The sequence below is a fragment of the Suncus etruscus genome, chromosome 15 (genome assembly GCF_024139225.1).
Source record: "Suncus etruscus isolate mSunEtr1 chromosome 15, mSunEtr1.pri.cur, whole genome shotgun sequence".
Classification (NCBI taxonomy): Eukaryota; Metazoa; Chordata; class Mammalia; order Eulipotyphla; family Soricidae; genus Suncus; species Suncus etruscus.
In genome coordinates, this window is record NC_064862.1 from 73729854 (window position 1) to 73737925 (window position 8072).

Here is an 8072-nt window from a genome sequence, read left to right on the forward strand (position 1 = left end):
TTCGAATCCCGGTGTCCCATATGGTCCCCCGTGCCAGGAGTAACCCCTAAGCAACGCCGGGTGTGGCCCAAACAAACAAACAAAGAATATAGAAGTCCATGAATACCTCATAGAGCTTGTCCATGCCTGGCATCTTACTGTTAAAGTTTTGTGGTGGAGGAGCTGGAGCGATTGCACAGCGGTAGGGCGTTTGCCTTGCACGTGCTGACCCAGGACAGACCATGGTTTGATCCCTGGACATCCCATATGGTCCCCCAAGTCAGGAGCAATTTTTGAGCACAGAGCCAGGAGTAACTCCTGAGTGTCACTGGGTGTGGTCCAGAAACCACAAACAAACAACTAAATTTTAGTTGTTTAACAACTAAACAAACAACTAAGTTTTGTGGTGTGTTTGGGATATGTGAATGAGAAGTGCTCAGAGATTACTCTTGGGTGTGTGTTCAGAAATCACTCCAGGTTATGTTCAGGAGAGCCTATGGGGTGCTGTTGGGTATTAATTTTTTTGTTTGTTTTTGGATCATACCTGGTGGCACTCAGGGGTTACTCATGGCTCTGCGCTCAGAAATTGCTCCTGGCAGATATGGGGAACCATATTGAATGCTGAGATTTGAACCACCGTCTGTCCTGCATCGGCTGCATGCAAAGCAAACGCCTTACCACTGTGCTATCTCTCTGGCCTTTTGTTTGTTTGTTTGTTTGTTTGTTTATGGCTGCTGGGGATTGAACCAGAGTCAACCACGTACAAGGCGAGTACATTCCCTCTTTTTTTTTTTTTTGGTTTTTGGGCCACACCCAGCGGTGCTCAGGGGTGACTCCTGGCTGTCTGCTCAGAAATAGCTCCTGGCAGGCACAGGGGACCATATGGGACACCAACCACCTTTGGTCCTGGATCGGCTGCTTGCAAGGCAAACGCCGCTGTGCTATCTCTCCGGGCCCACATTCCCTCTTTACCCTATCTCCAGCTCTCATTAATTGCTGGTCAACAAAGTGATGAACTCTACCAGATGGGGTGAAGGAGGCCACTTGTTAGCTCCGAACTAAAAATCCGACCCATAATGACCAAGGGGATGACAGTAATGCAAAGAACAACAGAGTTTATTCAATTACCAGCATGCTGGAGCTGCTCCTCTCATGAGTGGCAATCCTGAGGCAGGCTTACAAATCATTTTATAGGGTCACTAGAGCTTTAAGCTAAGGGTAAAACTATAAGTTCTCAGTACATGTTGCAACAGCTAGGTTTAAATTGGTTAACTGAAGTCATAGAGGAGGGGCTTGGGCGCCCACTGAGCACCCCCAACCTTGGCATGCAGTTACATAAGGTTTATCCCCTGCTTGGCAAGAGGCTGACTTGGGATTCAATCCCCAGGACCCCAAATGGTCCCCAGAGCACCGCCAGGAGTAAGCCTGAGCATTGCCAGGTGTGGCCCTCAAAACAAAACAAAAGAATCATGAGGGGTTGGTTGCAGGTGAGGTAAGTAGGAAAAAATGCATCAGCCCCAGGACCTTGGAGAGGGCGTCCTTGCTCAGACAAGGAAACTGAGGGGCAGGCAGTGAGTGATCAAGGGCCCATTGGGGGGTGTGAGACTCGGCCGGGTCCCACCAAGTCCTTTCACTGCCAGATGCCATGAAAGCACCCAGAGATGCTGACCCGGTGCTGGGGAGACAAAGGCTCGCGGGCCTTTGGGAACAAGCGAACCTGGAACAGGGGGAAGTGGGCGGGCCTCGGCGTGACAGGGAACCAATCAGAGGCCGACATGTCCCGCTCCTCCAATGGCAGGGCTGTTGCTAGGCAAGGCCGCGGCGGCCTCCGCATCCTAGCTCAGCCACATCCGGGCATCTAGGCACTGTCCAGGAAGCTTCGCGACCCGGAATCTTCGGAGCCGCGCGTTGTTGGGAGCAGCTCTCCTGTTCGGACGTGCACTCTTGCTTTCGGGGCACCAGAGAGAAGCGAAGGGGAGCTGCTGCCGTCTAGATGTCAGAGCTACATCTGGGGGCGCAGTCGCTCGCGGGATGCCACACGATTATAACCGGGGAGGGGCGCGGCTGGGCGGTGTGGTGTCTGATGGCGCCCTCCAGGGGGCAGCAGAGGACGACGACACGGGAGGCGGCCCAAGGCGGGAGTGTTGTCCTATATCCAGGGAACCCCGCATCTTCATCGCCCTTCTCCCCATTCACGGTTAATTTGGCCCTGACATATTTTGGTCCTAACAGAGCAATGATACGGGGGAGCGATTTTTTAAAATTAATTTTTGGGGGATGCAATTTTTATTGCTCTTTTTGCTTTCACTTTTCCACATGGGCTGCTTTGTCTTGAGTATTTGGACATCCTAGATCACATGGAAAATGACCCGACCAGGGTTATTTGCTGTCAGCGCAGGCTGTATACATTTATGGGCCACACCTGGAAGTGCTCAGGAATCTATCCTAGCAGTGCTCCGGGGACTCTGTGGGATGCATCCAAGGCAAGCACCCTACCTGCTGTAATCTGTCTCTCCCTCTCACCTCATGCTTTCCAGATTTATCAGCCTAATTGCTGATGTAATCTGGTTTGCGACTGCAGCCTACCTACTAAGGCCCTCTCACCTAGGAACATTCCCAACAAGCAACAAGCAAAGAATGTTTGGAGAAACTGAGCCAGTCAGCAGGTCACATGTTGGAGCCCAGCAGGCTGAGCCCAGGCTCTGAGTGCAGGAGCCTCACATTCTGGCCCTGGCAAGCTCATGGTGCCTTGTGTACTGCCAGGAGTAATCCCTAAGCCAGGAGGAGTCTTTGAGGGCTTTGAGGGCTGCCAGGTGTGACCCAGAGAAAAATAAAGAGGGGGGATAGGGGCCGGTGATGTGGCGCTAGAGGTAAGATGTCTGCCTTGCAAGCGCTAGCCAAGGAAGGACCGCAGTTCGATCCCCCGGCATCCCATATGGGCCCTTCAAGCCACGGGTGATTTCTGAGCGCTTAGCCAGGGGTAAACCCTGAGCATCAAACGGGTGTGGCCCCCCCCAAAAAAAACAAAAAAATAAAAAAGAGGGATAGATTGATAGCACACTGGGGAGGACACTTGCACCTAACCTAGATTAGATTCCCAGTACCCTACTCACTATACTCTCTCTCCAGCTCCAGCACCCCATTTTCTGGCTAAAAGAATGTCATAAAATATGCACCTATTATGCAGTGAAATGTGATAGGTTTCTTTTTTTTTTTTTCTGGGGCCCAAGAAATGCTACAATGGGAAGGGCATTTGCCTTGTACTCGAGCTCAAGCCAGTTTCAATCCCAAAGGATCCCCCAAGCACCTTTATTTATTATTTTTTAATGTCATTGATCTTTATTATTTATATATATATTTTATTTAAACATCTTGGTTACATACATGATTGTGTTTGGGTTTCAGTCATGTAAAGAACACCACCCATCACCAGTGCAACGTTCCCATCACCAATGTCCCAAATCTCCCTCCTCCCCAACCAACCCCTGCCTGTACTCTAGACAGGCTTTCCATTTCCCTCATAAATTCTCATTATTAGGAAAGTTCAAAATGTAGTTATTTCTCTAACTAAACTCATCACTTTTTGTGGTGGGCTTCCTGAGGTGAGCTGTAACTTCCAGCTCTTTTCTCTTTTGTGTCTGAAATTTATTTTTTGTTTGTTTTTGTTTTTGGGCCACACCCGGCGGTGCTCAGGGGTTACTCCTGGCTATCTGCTCAGAAATAGCTCCTGGCAGGCACGGGGGACCATATGGGACACCGGGATTCGAACCAACCACCTTTGGTCCTGGATCGGCTGCTTGCAAGGCAAATGCCGCTGTGCTATCCCTTCGGGCCCATGTCTGAAAATTATTATTGCAAGCATGTCTTTCATTTTTCTTAAAACCCATAGATGAGTGAGACCATTCTGCATTTTTCTCTCTCTCTGACTTATTTCACTCAGCATAATAGATTCCGTGTACATCCATGTATAGGAAAATTTCATGACTTCATCTCTTCTGACAGCTGCATAATATTCCATTGTGTATATGTACCACAGTTTCTGTGCCATTCGTCTGTTGAAGGGCATCTTGGTTGTTTCCAGAGTCTTGCTATGGTAAATAGTGCTGCAATGAGTATAGGTGTAAGGAAGGGGTTTTTGTATTGTATTTTTGTGTTCCTAGGATATATTCCTAGGAGTGGTATAGCTGGATCATATGGGAGTTTGATTTCCAGTTTTTGGAGGAATCTCCATATCGCCCCAAGCATCTTTAAGAGTAATTCCTTGTGCAGAGCCAGGGCATTGTTGGGCGTGACCCAGAAACCAATATGTTTTTTCTTTTTTGGGCCACACTGGTCGTACGCAGAGCCTTTTCCTAGCTCTGTGCTCAGGGATGACTGCAGGTATTATCAAGGGACCATATGGGGTGCCAACCCCGGTTGGCTATGTGCAAGGCAAATGCTCTACTACCCACTGTATTATCATTCCAACACTTCCAGCAGGCTATGAAAAAATGAAGCATAACACATTTAAAAAAGTGCTCACTTTGGCAGCACATATACTAAAATTGGAACAATACAGAGATTAACATGGCCCCTGCGCAAGGATGACACGCAAATTCGTGAAGCGTTCCATATTCTTTCAATCATAATAAAGGCATTTAAAATAAAAAAAGAGGGGGATAGCAAAGCGGGTAGGACATTTGCCTTGACCCAGATTTGATTTCTGGCATCCCATAAGATCCCTGATTACTGTCTGAGTGCAGAGCTAGGAGTAACCCCTTATGTGGCTACCCCCACTTAAAAAAAAAAAAAAATCCTTAAATCTGGCTCCAGGCTGGGAGGCAGATGGTCCAGTGACACTTCTTGCTCCCTACATGAGAGCCAACAAGTAGAATAAACTAGAGGCTGGAAGAACCTGGACACTTGGTTTGTGTTCAAACAAATCTGGATTCTTTCTTCTAATGGATGCAGCTGGCAGGTAGCCTCGAAGACAGGCCTGTGACCCCAAGGGACAGGGAAGGGTGGAACAGCACTTATGGGTTGTGCTGGGTACTGTGAGGGGCCATGCCAGATTGGAGATGCATCTCTGAGGAAAGGAGCTAACTCTCACCCTGGCAATTGTGTAATCAAGCCTGGGTGCTTCGAGGTTATGCCCTGCCACTGTCTGATGTCCCTATTCTAGAGCCCTGCACAGCCGTCTCCCAGCTCAAATTCAACTGTGCACAAACAAGGAAAACAGCATGTCTAAGACTGAAGCAAAATGGCAGCCACCATACAAAAGGGCCTTAACTGGGCTGTGAAAAAGTGCTAACACGTTCCAGAGGGGAAAAATGCGGGGACTCTGAGTGGCCTCCTGAAAAGACCAGTAGTGTGAAGGGGATAAAAACAAAACATACCAGTATTCAAAAACAAAAAATGAAAAACAAAACAAAACTTATTCATGGGTCCAGAGAGATGGCATGGAGGTAAGGCATTTGCCTTGCATGCATGACAGAGGTTTGAATTCCGGCATCCCATATGGTCTCCCCGAGCCTGCCAGGAACGATTTCTGAATGTAGAGCCAGGAGGAACCCCTGAGCGTTGCTGGGTGTGACCCCAAAACCAAAAAACAAAACAAAAACAAAAACCAAAAAAAAACCTTAATCATGAAATCCGATGAATCAGTTTTATCTGATTCACTGTGAACAGTGGTTAGTACTCCTCAGGTGTTCATTGGCGATGTTGGGACACACACACACACTCAAATATGAGCTATTGGGGAGTTATTTCCTGACACAGAATCACACGGGGTGACTTAAGACATTGCAATTTTTAGGAATGAGAACATGGGGAGGGAAAGACTCAGTTCAAGGTTCTGTGAGTGAACATGAAGCCCAGCAAGCAGAGGGGTGCTGGGTGGACACTGTGCCCAAACCATCTCCCACCAACCCTCTAATTAGTGTTTATTCTGCAAGTCAGCCACATGCTAAGTACCCTAACCACTGAACTATCTGGTTCTATCATGGCCTTTTTTTTTTTTTTTTTTTTTTGGTTTTTGGGTCCCACCTGGCAGCGCTCAGGGGTTACTCCTGGCTCTATGCTCAGAAATAACTCCTGGCAGGCTCTGGGGACCTTATGGGATGCCAGGATTCGAACCACCAACCTTCTGCATGAAAGGCAAACGCCTTACCTCCATGCTATCTCTCTGGCCCCTATCATGGCCCTTTTCTTTTTTCTTTTTTTTTGGTTTTTGGGTCACACCCGGCAGTGCTCAGGGGTTATTCCTGGCTCCAGGCTCAGAAATTGCTCCTGGCAGGCACAGGGGACCATATGGGATGCCGGGATTCAAACCGATGACCTCCTGCATGAAAGGCAAACGCCTTACCTCCATGCTATCTCTCCGGATCATGGCCCTTTTCCACTCATCATCTTTCATGGCCTTTTGTACTGTTTTCAGGTGGTTGGGAAATCAGTGCGGTCTGGTTGCATACAGCCTATTGGCTGTGTGTGGTTCAGCCACTTTCTCGGGCGCCTGGCACAGGTACATCAATTCCCAGGCAGTGCTGGTGGTGGTGGCCCGAGCCAGCCATGCTGATCCCAAGTGAAAACTGAGTATTTGAGCAAGCTGGCATACTAGAGTCTCCCGAAACCTTGGGCTGGCAACCGCTTCGTGTCCACAGTGAGACGCAGAGGTGTTACTACATGGTCTTAGAAAGGTTATTTCCCAAGATTGCTTGAAAACTGTGGCCCAGAAGTGAACTGCCAAGCTTGGCCACTCCAATAGGCCAGGGAGTCAACGTGTGGTCTCAGCTGACAGGCACAGAGGCCAAAGCATGTGGTCATGGCACATAAATAGTAGAGAGGATGCCATCCTCTGCTCTGGAGTGGGAAGGCCTCAAGTCTCAGGACCTGGCTCTGCACTTCACCCAAAGCTGTTGCAAAGGAGACCCGATGGGGATAGTGGCTTTTCAGTTCCTCTCGTGCTTAACCGGCCACCTGGAGGTCACTGCTATTTGGAAGTTGGCATGAGGCAAAGATGTGAACTGGCCTCCTTGTGGGATATTCATTTCGAGCATCCTTAAGTTCCTAAATTAGCCTCACACCCTCACCACTTTAGGGGTCCTCTTTTCCAAATGTGCCTACTCAAAGCCTTATACCAGCGTGGTTTGCTGGGGTCCAGCAGGGTCCTGAGAAGTGGCCAGGGTATGTAAGATGCTTTATTCATGAACTAAGTACATGTCTCAGCATGGAGTAAGGTCTAGTCCTTTCCATGTAGTCAGTTCAAGATTCTAGTTCTGGAAACAACCCACCTAAAAGCGAAGAAGTCCATGAAAAGGTTTCAGAGGGGCCAGAGCGGTGGTGTAGTGGTAGGGCGTTTGCCTTGCACACTGCTGACCCAGGACAAACCCCGGTTTGATCCCCTGGCATCCCATATGGTCCCCCAAGCCAGGAGCAATTTCTGAGCGCAATAGCCAGGAGTAACCCAAGCATAACCGAATGTGGCCAAGAAATAAAAGGTTTGAGAGAGGGGGCTGGAGAGATAGCATGGAGGTAAGGCGTTTGCCTTTCATGCAAGAGGTCATCGGTTCAAATCCCAGCGTCCCATATGGTCCCCCGTGCCTGCCAGGAGCAGTTTCTGAGCATGGAGCCAGGAGTAACCCCTGAGCACTGCCGGGTGTGACCCAAAAAAACCACAAAAAAAAAAAAAAAAAAGGTTTGAGATAACAGTTCCACGAATCTTAAAACAGCATAGAAAACCATTTCAGGGCTGGAATGATAGCACAGTGGTAGGGCATTTACCTTGCATGTAGCCAACCCGGGACTGACTTGGGTTCATTCAATCCCCAACATCCCACATGGTCTCCCTAGCCTGCCAGGAGCAATTTTTTGTTTGTTTTTGGACCACACCCGGTGACATTCAGGGGTTACTCCTGGCTATGAGCTCAGAAATCTCTCCTGGCTTGGGGGACCATATGGGACACCAGGGATCAAACGGTGGTACATCCTAGGTTACTGCGTGCAAGGCAAGTGCCCTACCACTTACACCATTGCTCCGGCCCCTCTCATATTCGTTTCTTCAGATGCAATTTTTGAGCTTTGAGCCAAGAGCAACACCAAAATGCGGCGGGCGTGGC

The 8072-nt window shown here is 48.8% G+C and overlaps 1 non-coding gene across 1 annotated transcript; it reads left to right on the forward strand.

Annotated features, from left to right (window-relative positions):
* The first annotated feature begins 4493 nt into the window (after positions 1-4493).
* Positions 4494-4597, forward strand: LOC126031707 (U6 spliceosomal RNA). Its single transcript, XR_007503539.1, has one exon. It is a non-coding gene; the product is annotated as a U6 spliceosomal RNA (small nuclear RNA).
* The last annotated feature ends 3475 nt before the right edge of the window (positions 4598-8072 follow it).